At 35.2% G+C, this 12,032-nt stretch overlaps 1 protein-coding gene across 2 annotated transcripts in view; it reads left to right on the forward strand.

The window, feature by feature from the left end:
* SEMA3D (semaphorin 3D) overlaps positions 1-12,032 on the forward strand; it is a 230,242-nt gene that overhangs the window by 30,224 nt on the left and 187,986 nt on the right. The window contains exon 2 of one of the 2 annotated variants that reach the window (XM_019958589.2): positions 4,641-4,735. The exons of the other annotated variant lie outside the window; for it this stretch is intronic. The gene's annotated coding sequence lies outside the window, so the exon portion shown is untranslated. The remainder of the gene's footprint in view (positions 1-4,640; positions 4,736-12,032) is intronic. 2 annotated transcript variants of the gene reach the window in all.

The raw sequence follows: 12,032 nt of genomic DNA on the forward strand, positions 1-12,032 counted from the left end.
CTATGAGAACTGAGAATGACAAAGGGGATTTCTTTTTTCTTGCCCTCAAAATTATTTTTAAAAAGCTAAGTTATCCAAAAATTCTTCCTATCATCTCGATTTTCATGACATTTGGTTGCATACCTTCCTAAAGGTTTGGGTCAGTAAGTAGATAGACAGAAAGAAAGAAAGATAGATAAATGGAGGTTTGGGTAAAAATATACTATTTTGGAGACTATGATGGTTTAGTTGCTAAGTTGTGTCCAACTCTTGTGACCCCATGGACTGTAGCCAGCCAGGCTCCTCTGTCCATGGGGTTTTCCAGTCAAGAATACGGGAGGGGGTTGCCATTTCCTTCTCCAGGGGGTCTTTCAAACTCATGAATCAAACCTGGGTCTCCTGCCTTGCAGGGGGATTCCTGCATTGCAGACTTATTCTTTATTAACTGAGTTAGGAGATAAGGACTATGTCAAATTTTAAAACTTCTGTGCATCAGAACAAACAACAGAGGAAAAAGGAAACCCATGAAATATAAGAGATAATTGAAAATCATATATCTGACAAATGTTAATATCCAGAATATATAAAGGACTCCTACAACTCAACACAACAACAAAAAACTAATTGAAAAATGAGCAAGGATTGAATAGATATTTATTCAAAGAATATTTAGAAGTAGCCAATGAGCATATGAAAAGATATTCAGAATCACTAATCATTAGAAAAATGCAAGTCAAAGCCATCATGAGTTATCACTTCACATCTTAAGATGGCTACTGTCCAAACACCAAACAACAGAAATAACATGGGTTGGTAAAGATGTAAAGAAATTGGAATCCTTGTTGCACTGTTGGTGACAATGTAAAATGATCTAGCTGCTTAGGAAAACAGTACTGAGTTTTCATTAAGAAACTGAAAATATAATTACCACATCATCTAGCAATCCCACTTCTGGTTATACATCGCAAAAACTTGAAAGCAGGATATCAAAGCACTATTTGCATATGTAAGCTTATGTGGCATTATCCAAAATAACCATGATGTGGAAACAACCCAAATGTCCATCACTGGATAAATGGACAGACAAAATGTGGTATGATAAGGGGGCAACAGAAGATGAGATGGTTGGATGGCATCACCAACTCAATGGACATGAGTTTGAACAAACTCCGGGAGATGGTGAAAGACAGGGAAGCTTGGCATGCTGCCATCCATGGGATCGCAAACTGAGTGAGTGAACAACAGCAACAACAATGGAAAGTGAGTCAGACTTAAAAAAGAAGGAAATCCTGTTACATGGCAAACATGGATAAACCTTAAAGACATTATGCTAAGTGAAACAACCCAGTCACAAAAGACACATGGTATATCGTTGCACTTCAGTGAGGCATCTAAGTAGTCAAATACAGAAACCAGGAAGTAGAATGGTGGTTTCAGCTGCTGGGGGCAGGGAGAAATGGGGAGTTGTTCAATGGATACTGGAGTTTCAGTTTTGTAAGATGAAAAAGTTCTGGAGATCTGTTTCACAACAGTGTACATATACATAATAATACTGAGTTTTACACTTAACAGTGGTTAAGATAATAAATTTCATGTTACTTTTTTTTTTTATACCAAAACTAAAAATGACTAAAGAATACTAACTTAAATAACTAGTTTAAATCTAGGATGCTTGGCATTATATGATGTAGTGGCTCAGTTCAAATTTGAAAGGCTTTGCAATAAAAGCATTGTTAAAAGAACAAAATTTTACTCAGATAGACCTTTGTTCAAATCCATGCTCTGCTGCTGACTAAAACACTGGCTTAATTTTTCTGAGCATCAGTTTCATCACATGCTAATTTGGATTAAAAATAGTATCTACCTGCAGAAACTTGAAATGCATTAAAGTTCAGCATATTGTAAGGATTCAAAAAAGGTTATTGTTACTATTATTGATGATTCCATTTAAAAAATAATCATTTGTAACTTACAGTGCAAATTCAAGGCTTCTTTGTTAGAAAAGGCATCTGTGACTTTGCTCATTTCAATTTATACTTGGAAGATAGGCAGTACTTTTTTTTTTCCTTCCTACTATTTTTGAAAAGGCATTCAGACATGAAATGCTTGATTATTTACTTGAATCAGGATTGAAACACTTGGCTAGTTGAAGGCAATTCTGGGAATGAGAAAAAGGGCCCCTCTTTGAGTGATTGAAGCTGGATTTCTGAATCGGATCTTTCAAAAATAATGGGATTCTTTGCCCATTTTCCATGAATTTACATTTTTTCATAGAAAATTGTCTTGGATCAGATAAATTTTAAGTAACATCTCTTATTTTTTCATTACTTTAAAAAATGCAACCCTAAATTATCTTAATCTTTCTTACTCTCCTTAATATCCTTTCTGCTGGATATTTGATTCTTTCTATATTTAGTTTTCTATCCTGTGACTATTTTTAAAGTCTGCTTTTTTTCAGATTCGGTTTCTTATTTTTCAAGTTTGATAAATATACTTTCATGAATTTTTAGAAATTTAGCTTTGTTTTACTGTTCACTTTCTCACAAGCACTATGTTCTTTGCTTGGCAAGAATTTTCTTACTAAATTATGATTCTGTTGTGTGGTGAGTGATATTTTCTACTTGACACAGATAAGGAAACTGAGACATAGATTACATAGCCCAAGTTCCCACCCATAAAGTATGAAGAATGGGACGTGGACCCAGGTGGTTTGATTTCAGAGCTCAGGCTCTCCAGAGCTGCACAAGTATCCTCGTTTTATCAGAGATGCACTTTCAAAAGCTGCCTCTTTTTTTCCTTTCCTTTATTCTCTATATATTTTACAGTCCTACTCATTTCTTTAAGGAATATCCCCCTTTCCTTCAAAATGTAGATCAACATTTTAGAATGTAATGTGTTCCCTTGTGTGCTCCTGCATTTCTTACTGCATCTCTGTTCTCCCAGGTCACTGACTCACTGCTGGGGATGTCCTTGGCCTCCTTGCCCTGTGACATTCAGTTACTAACTCCATTCTTTTACTTCTGTCTTCCAAGGAGTCTGAGCTTTTGAATGTTATTTTCCTTTCATTCAGTTCCAAGATGATGTTTGTCTCTGCTGAGTGTATTTCCTTTAAGCTACTGGAACCTTCTGTTCTGCAGATTGCTCCTTGGTGCATTTGGAATGAAGCTGCCAAATTTCTTTTTGTACATATGCTTGCTTTTCTGTTCCTGGAAACTCTACAGAGTTTCCTCTCATTTTCTACATTTTTCTTCTTCACGTTTCACCTCACTAGCCTAGTATGGGTCTACCATATTGTTTTCTCTCCACCCCAGTTCACTTCAGAATATCCTCTTGTTCTGAATGCTTCAATTTACCCAAACCTTCCACTGTCTTTTTTACTGTGGAAGGAGTTGTATTTTAATCAACTACGCCATGTCATTCTGCGAAAACCAATGGCTACACATTCTGGAAACTTCAGCAACTAAGTTTTTTTATTTCTTTTTTTAACCTGATCTACTTTATCTGCTTCCTTCATTCCTCTCATAAGAATCATACTTTAATGATTTGCAAGAAGCTCATGATGAGGACCTGGCTTTACACAGTAATCACTCTTAAGTGAGCTCTAAGTGCTTACTGGTGCTATGATTGAGGACACGAATTATATAAGAAATCCAGGGCAGTGAAAAGATCACAGGGCATACAGTCAGAAGATTCGAGTCTTTGCCATTGGTGGTTCTTCTTGTCAACCTGACTTTAGCTTCTACAATATTTCTTCTTACTCTCAGCTTTATTTGTCAAGTGAAGGATTAATAATACTTAACTCCAAAGGGGAGATTCAAGTGAGACAAAAAGCACGCACATATTTTATAATTTGGAAATTGCCATACAACAGGTACAAATTATTATTATATTGGCTTTCAAAGCACAGAGATGAAAGTTTGTCAAGCACATACCAATGTAAATAAAAATGAAAGGCGAATATGACTAGAAATCCTTACATAAGGATTTCATTTATTTATACAGTTTTCTCTCTAGCATCAGAAGTTTTCTTAAAATATTGACATCTTCATTTAAGGTTTTATTTAATAAAAGAAAATTTCACATAGCCTTATGAATATTTGAGTGTCTGAAGGTGGTAGGTAACATGCTTTGCTGATCTGAATATCATAATCCAAAAATAATACCATGTATGTAGTTCACAATTTCTTCATGTGATAGGATGGCTGTTCCAGTGCAGTTCATAGGGAAAACACAGATGGGTGGCAAGGACATGCATTGGCATGTGTTATTACGGGTGAAGTTCCACCTGGAAATCCTTTGCTTTCCTCTGTAAGGAGTCATCTCACTCCCACAGGATTGGTGATTTCAAGGTTTTATGTCTTCCCACATGTCTAATTATACAAGTGATTCATTTACAGTTTAATCTTTAAAAATACCATATTGCAAACCAACACATAGACTCACTGAAAGCCATACTAAAAAGATTTATTATCCCATTTTATTCCCCTATGAAAACTACTGAATTATTATATACCATTTCAAGCCATTAATAAAGACCTTTGTATGAACAAAATATGGAGGATAAAACTAAGTTTTTCAGTTCTTTTGAAAATGAGCTTGAACTGTTAACAGGATTCTCATTTTTTTTTTTTTTTAATTCTGTTGATTGCTTTGTCTTCTAGAATCGTGGTAACCAACTGAGTGGTCAAGTTGTTTGTATCTTATGCATACAGACTGATAGCAGCAGTTTCCTGGGACGTGCCTCGCTCCACATCAGGTGAAGAGATTTGTCATTTGTATGTTAATACTTCCCTTCCTAATTTTAAGGTTGTCTTCTTTTCTGCCTTCTTGCGATTGTTCTCTGTGAACCTCTCCCCTTGGTACCATCTTAAATAATAATGGTTTTCCTCTAGATTATTTATATCCTTTGCCTGTTTGTAGATAGCTACCTTGCCCATCCATTTGTTGCTCTGCCAAGAAGTGCTTGTTTACTGCTTTAATCTTTTATCATAAATCATTTTTTTTCTATATCTTAATCACTCTTCCATCGTGTCTCTGAACTCCTTCCAGCTTCTGTGCACCTTTTGGATAATGAGGTGCCTGGATCTGAGCACCAGTTGCGGTCCTCCCATCAGTCCTGTCTAGGAGGGTCCCATCATACCCAGGATGATGTTTTCTTGTTCCCTTAGGTGCTCATTAGAGATATGATGCCTGTCTCTACAGGCAGAGTCAAGCGCAGCTTCATCTCCCTTACTCTCCTGCAGCTCTCTTCTAGCTTATCCTTTTTCCAGAGTGAAAATCCCAATTTCTCTCCTCTTCTCACTCTCATTTTCTTGCTTCTAGCTCTCACTATAAGTCTGTACATATCATTCTTTACTGTTTTTATTTTACTCATCCTGCCTGCCTCATGATCTAATTAATTTGTTTTATTTCCCTTTTTCTCTCCATTTCGTAGTTAACTCAACATCTTCTTTGTCCCACCATTTTCCAGTTGGTGCTGACAACAAACCATCCATCTCTTAGTCAAATTGACTTCCTTCACTCCTCCATTAGAAAAGATACTCTTATTTCCTTATGTTTATCTAATATCCTACCTTGTCATTTTTAGGCAAATCAAATAGTAGCTTGGCATTATTTTACTAGGTTTGAAAATTTAGTTTTATCAGTTCCTCAGAGAATGAAGCTATATATTCTGTTTGAGACTACTGTGTGGAACTTAAGAAAATGACATTTAGTTCAGTTTTTAACCCATAAATTGTATATTTTGGGGAAAGACATGAAAGGTCTCATGACTCTGAAATAGTTACAGTATAAATCATGGTTTGTGTTTCTTCAGTACTTGTTAATCCTTTCTTCCTTCACTGCATTCTTCCCTGACTTTCATACTTCCTTCCTTCCCTCACACAATGGTTCCTGAAGTCCTGGCATCAAGGATGGTGTGAGGGGGAGAGTGCTGTACCTGTGATTCTAGACCCTGTTCTCAGAGTATTGAATTGTGCAGCCACATCAAACCACTTACCTTGTCACTTGTGTCCTCATATATAACAAGAGTGAGGTTCCCAAACATGATGACTGAGAATAAAGCAGCATTTTATTCACAAAGTGTAGGAATAGTGAGACAGAAATCCTAAATAAGGTTTAGGGTTGGATTGAGAAGAACCTCAAAAAATTGTATGTGAAACAACAGAAGGCTTCCTGCCAAATGAGTTTCGTCAAAACTTTCTATAGTATGAATGTGTTTGTGTATGAAGGAAGAGTTGATGTGAGGGAGGCTAAGAAAATATGCTAGGGAAATATTTTAATAATCTAGGAATTAGGTAGTAAAAGCAGATAAGGATTAGAGCTTGGAGAAAAATTTGAATCTGGTATTATGCTTTTGGGAAACAACTTTACAGTCAGTGGCTCCTCAGAGTCTTTCCACCTGGAGTGTTTTCATGGTTAATCTAGACTCCTGAATATCCCTCTGTGACTTGCTGAAACAGAGTACTTGGAGATGGTGTCATGGAAACTGTAAGTGTTACAATCCCCTGAATTGCTTCATATGCTTATAAGTGGTTACAAAATCTTCAGGTGAAAGAGTTGTCATTGTCACTATTAGTTAATTTTAGGGTCTAGTGTTACTAGGAAAAGGAGTACATGAAGGAGGTTAATGGACCAAGGGATTAGGATCATGGAGGGAAAGACCAGTGGCTGTGATGAATAAGTGATGTGGTTAACCAAGCTTGACACAATAGGTGTGGTTAGTGAGAATGGTTGAAAAAGTTTAATTAAGGAATTCATGAGAGACCTAGGAATTCTGAGCTTCTGCTTTTAGTAAAATAGAAAAATTTCTGAATGATATTGCAAATCAGTGTGCTCACACTGATTTTTAAGCAAAAATTGAGAACAGAATATTGTTGGGGGAAAATATCCAAAGTATATAAATATTTTGTTGTTTTGTTCTCTTTTATTTTCCCCAAAGACTGATGACACATGTAAAGCAATAAATTAATGCTTTTCATTTATTTTGGGCTTCCCTGGTGGCTCAGATGGTAAAGAATCTGCCTGCAATGTGGAAGATGCAGGTTTGATCCCTAAGAGAGGAAGATCCCCTGGAAAAGGGAATGGCAACCCACTACAGTATTCTTGCCTGGAGAATTCCATGGACAGAGGAGCCTGACGGCTACAGTCCATAGGGTTGCAAAGAGTCAGACATGATTGAAGTGTCAGAGCACGCACTCACACACACACACACACACAGACCCTGGTATTTCAACATTAACTTCAAAATTGTTACCTTGCTTGATAGTGATATAATTTATTTACTGCCACATTTTTAGTATTGACTTATTTCAGCCATCTAAGCAAATAAGAATGAATCTTTATTTCATAAAATTTTATTGTGTTAGTCGCTTAGTCGCGTCTGACTCTGCGACCACATGGACTGTAGCCTGCCAGTCCATGGGATTTTCCAGGCAAAAATACTGTAGTGGGTTGCCATTCCCTTCTGCAGGAGATCTTCCCGACCCAGGGATTGAACCTAGGTCTTCTACATTGCAGGTAGATTATTTATTATTTTTTTCTGCAGGCAGATTATTTATTATTACCAAATAAATACGGATTATTTGGTCTGAACCACCAAAAGCTTCATAAAATGGAGAAAAAAAAATCAAAACCCAGATCTTTAAAAATATCTGACTTACAAAGTAGGCTTGTGTCAGGGATAATGAGGCTTTCTATATCTCAAAATGGCATTTATTCCTGAAGCATGCCAGCCTCTCAGCACAGTGACTTACTGTGTTTATCTTTATAAAGAAGAAAGTAAACTATTATGCAGACTCACTTCCATTTGGGAACCATAGTGCCAAGTGTTAATAGCATCATTATTTTCAAACAAAATGTGTTAGAAACATTACTTTTTTGTTATGGATTTCATGTGGGAATTTCCATGAAGGGTTTATATTTTATAGTCTATAATATAGCCACATGGCATAACTATTTTCTTATAGTACCTATTATGCTAATGATCTGCAGGGTAGGCAGATTGTCCCTTTAGTAAAGAAATGTCAATTTCTTAACCTTTGATACCTGTCTTTTTGAATGTATCATTTATACTGATTGAATATGGGTGGTATATTAGTGATATATTTGGAGGGAAATTTAAACAAACACATGAAGAGATGGAGTTTGCTGATAAGTTGGTAAACATCTTAAAATTTTTTGATATTGATTTAGAATGCCAGCAAGACCATAAGAACTAAAGAGAGACTTGATTTTCTTAAGAGAAAATTTTGGAACTCTGTTACATTTGAAAATCCACTTGTTCTTTCAGGTGGTGGAATCAAGTTCTAACATTCTATGAAATACATAAAAGTTGGAGACTGCTTTACTGTATTAAGACTTCTTTATCTTATGGCATAGTATGAGATATAAATATAGTAACACCTTATTTTGTCTACATGTAGCATTCCTAAGCTAATATATATAAACTTTATATATGAGAAGTTGATTCAAAACTACTAATCTTTAGAAGAAAAATCAATGTGATTGAATAAATTCAAATAAATTTGAACTTAAAAGCATATCAAGTAAAATGTGTGATGAGTCATATTGTTCTCTCATGATTTCAACAGCTCAGCATTAAATTGTTGATTAAGATGCCTCAGTTTTTAAAAGAGAAATCAAAGACTGGTCACTTGTTCTCTGATAGATGCAAAAACCACTTTGTTAATGTCAGACTCTTTAATAATTTGCATTCTATTAATATTAAAGAGCTAACCTGCATTATAAATAAATATCAAAATAAAATAAAGCAATAAAGCATCAAAATATCTAAAATGTATAACCAACAAGGTCCTACTGTACCACATAGGAAATTCTGCTAAATGTTATGTGGCAGCCTGGATGGGAGGGGAATGGGAGGGAGAATGGATGTATGTATATGTATGGCCGAGTTCCTTGTCTGTCCACCTGAAACTATTACAACATTGTTAATCAGATATACTCTAATATAAAATAAAAAGTTTAAAAAATAAAACATTAATATCTGCAAATATGGTACACCTAGACCACTCCAGTACTCTTGCCTGGAAAATCCCATGGACAGAGGGCTGCAGTCCGTGGGGTCGCTAAGAGTCGGACACGACTGAGCGACTTCACTTTCACTTTTCACTTTCATGCATTGGAGAAGGAAGTGGCAACCCACTCCAGTGTTCTTACCCGGAGAATCCCAGGGACGGGGAAGCCTGGTGGGCCGCCATCTATGGGGTCACACAGAGTCGGACACGACTGAAGTGACTTAGCAGTAGCAGAAGATAAAAAAGCTACAATTATATTTTTATGCTCTTTCAAATAATGTTTCACAGTCACTAAATATATAAAACAATCATTTGCAAAATGTCTTTGACACCATCAGTAGGGGCTGCTTACTGATTTGTCTATAACTAAAGATTCATGTACTCTTATCTATTGCTCTCTTGTTGAAAATATATTAGGTTTCAGTATGACTAAGTGTTACCAGAGATTTAATATGTATCCATGGAAAAGAAATAACTAGTTGACCCATCAGGGAGATTAACATTAACACCATCACCTCATGATTACTGAGCTCTAATGGACAAATTAACTAACCTCCTAGTGATCTAGTGTGCAGTAATAAAAATATTTTATTAGTTATTATTATCTCTTAGCAACATGTTTTTAACTTATAAGAGAAGTTAAAAGTATTTCTATCATGCTGAAGTGTTTAGAGGTGAAGTATATTGATAGCTTCATCTCACATTTATTTATTTTTTTTTTTGGTCAAAAGATCAATTTATTTCAATTGTGTACATATACGAGAAGAAACATCAACAAAAATAGGTTTTTCAAATATTCCTTGAAGTTAAATTCAAAACTTCACTCCAAACGTTAAGTCAAATAGAATATTTTGGAGAGGCATAAATGCATCTGTATTATCTTTTGGAAACTAAGCGACTTGAATTGGGGATCCATTCTTTTTTGTTTTGAAAGCTGTTTTGAAAAGCCCTAACCATATTTCCACTCTCCCTCTTTCCCTTTCTTTTTTTCCATCAATCAACTCCTCTCTGCTAGAGACCATACCAGATGCTTCCTTATCAGTTTCCATCAGTGTAGGTGTTTTTATTTGTTTGTTTGTTTGTTTTCCTATTAGGCTCCATGGTCAATGTTGATGGAAAAGCCATAAATCAAGCACCATACCATTTGTTTCATGAATTTCTCTTACAAAACTCACTTTTTAATTAGAGAGGTACTACTGCAAAGTTTTTCAGCAAATTCTCCAGGCAGTCCTTGAAGAACTTATAATCTGCCTTTTCATTGCACACAGACCCTCCAAGGAAAGGTTTTGGGTAGCTGTGACATTTGAGGTCAATTAGAATTCTTTTTTTTTTTTTTTAATTTTATTTTATTTTTAAACTTTACATAATTGTATTAGTTTTGCCAAATATCACACATTTAAAAACATCTTTTTAAAAAATCAGGTGGATTGGCAGGATGTGTAGATATGTGATAAAGCTAATATAGAAAACTGTTAATCATTGAATCTGAGTGTAAGTCTGTGGATGTTGCTGTACACTTTAGGTTTTATAAATATTTAAAAATTTTTATAACAAAAATTTGGAAAATCATTTGCAACATAGACTATTACATCATTTTTGAAATGCAATCAGTGTGATAAAATATGAAGGGAGCTGCCAATAATAACATTATATAATTCCTTATAAGTAGAAAGACAAGCTATGCTATATTTTAAAATATGAAGTATGTTTTTAAAGTAAATGTGAATTTTAGCTAAATTCCTTTCAGATGTATGTATTTCTTGAAAAAGATTTTACTCTTTCTCCAGATTATGTGTTTAAACCTAATTATTTTTTATGGCCATCTATTATTTGAGGCTAACCTAAAGTTATCACTTTGTGTTATATTTTAATCAATGGGCTTATTCACTTTTATAGTTCTCTCTGGTGCATTTATAAAGTGCACTTTATACTGCACTTCTACTTTCCTATAACCAGGGAAACAATCTGTACTACTGTATTTCAAGCCGTTGCCATCCCAACCATTACTTCATTTGCAATAAAAAGCACAAAAAAAACTGGGCAAGTGCATTTCATACATGTTTATTTCTAAAGTGTTAATAAGTAAATGCCTGATCAGTGTTGGCACAGAAGTGGCAGACCCCCCGCATGGTAGTAGGATTTGAGTACCTATCTTTCCATCCCCTCTCATCTATTAGTCCTTCTGGGTTTTGTTCCATCTTTTTTTCTTTTTAAATAAAATATTTAACTTAAACTGTCACAACATTGTTAATTAGCTATACTCTAACACACAATACAAAGTTTAAGTTAAAAAATATTTAACAGTCTGTTTACAGCACATGTTATCAGCCACTATGAATTATTACTATCTGACTTTAATTGGGAGCTTTAATTACTATATATCCTAAGAAAATGGAGTATAGGGAGAGTTTGGAACTTGGGCGTCTGTAACATCTGAACATTTCTTAGTTCAGTAGGCACAGGGGAGATAGGGGTCCAGGTGCTCAGTAGCAAGCTTTAGTACTGTGTGCTGGAAAGGAGGAGGAGAGAACGGCCTCCTTGGGCTGAGTAGATAGAGGGAGAGGAGAGTGTCTGCATGACTCTTTGCCATAGCTAGCAGTTTGTGGGTAATATATGGCCATACCACATGCAGTATTCTTTATAGATATGGTCAGTTCAAAAAGATCTTGGATACAAATAATGATTGAATCTCTGCCATATAATTCTACTGGTATTATTCACTGAAACAATTTGAATGTAAAGTCATTATGATGCTTTGGCTCCTACTAATCACCAAACATTTAATATCATCAAGATTAGAAATTACCTGTCAATAATTAGTTATCTGTCTCAGAATCAGGGTCACAGCTTTCTGTTAATATGCCAGTATGAACACGTGCAAGTGTCTTAATTTCTGAGGCTACTTGAATTTGATTTCCATGGGCACCAATAGCAAAAGATTGACAACTATGATAGAGCTTTCTATTATTTAATTAGGCTTATAGAATAACAGAATTTACCATGTGGGTAACAAGTATT

Source organism: Bos indicus, chromosome 4 (genome assembly GCF_029378745.1).
Source record: "Bos indicus isolate NIAB-ARS_2022 breed Sahiwal x Tharparkar chromosome 4, NIAB-ARS_B.indTharparkar_mat_pri_1.0, whole genome shotgun sequence".
In the NCBI taxonomy this organism is placed as follows: Eukaryota; Metazoa; Chordata; class Mammalia; order Artiodactyla; family Bovidae; genus Bos; species Bos indicus.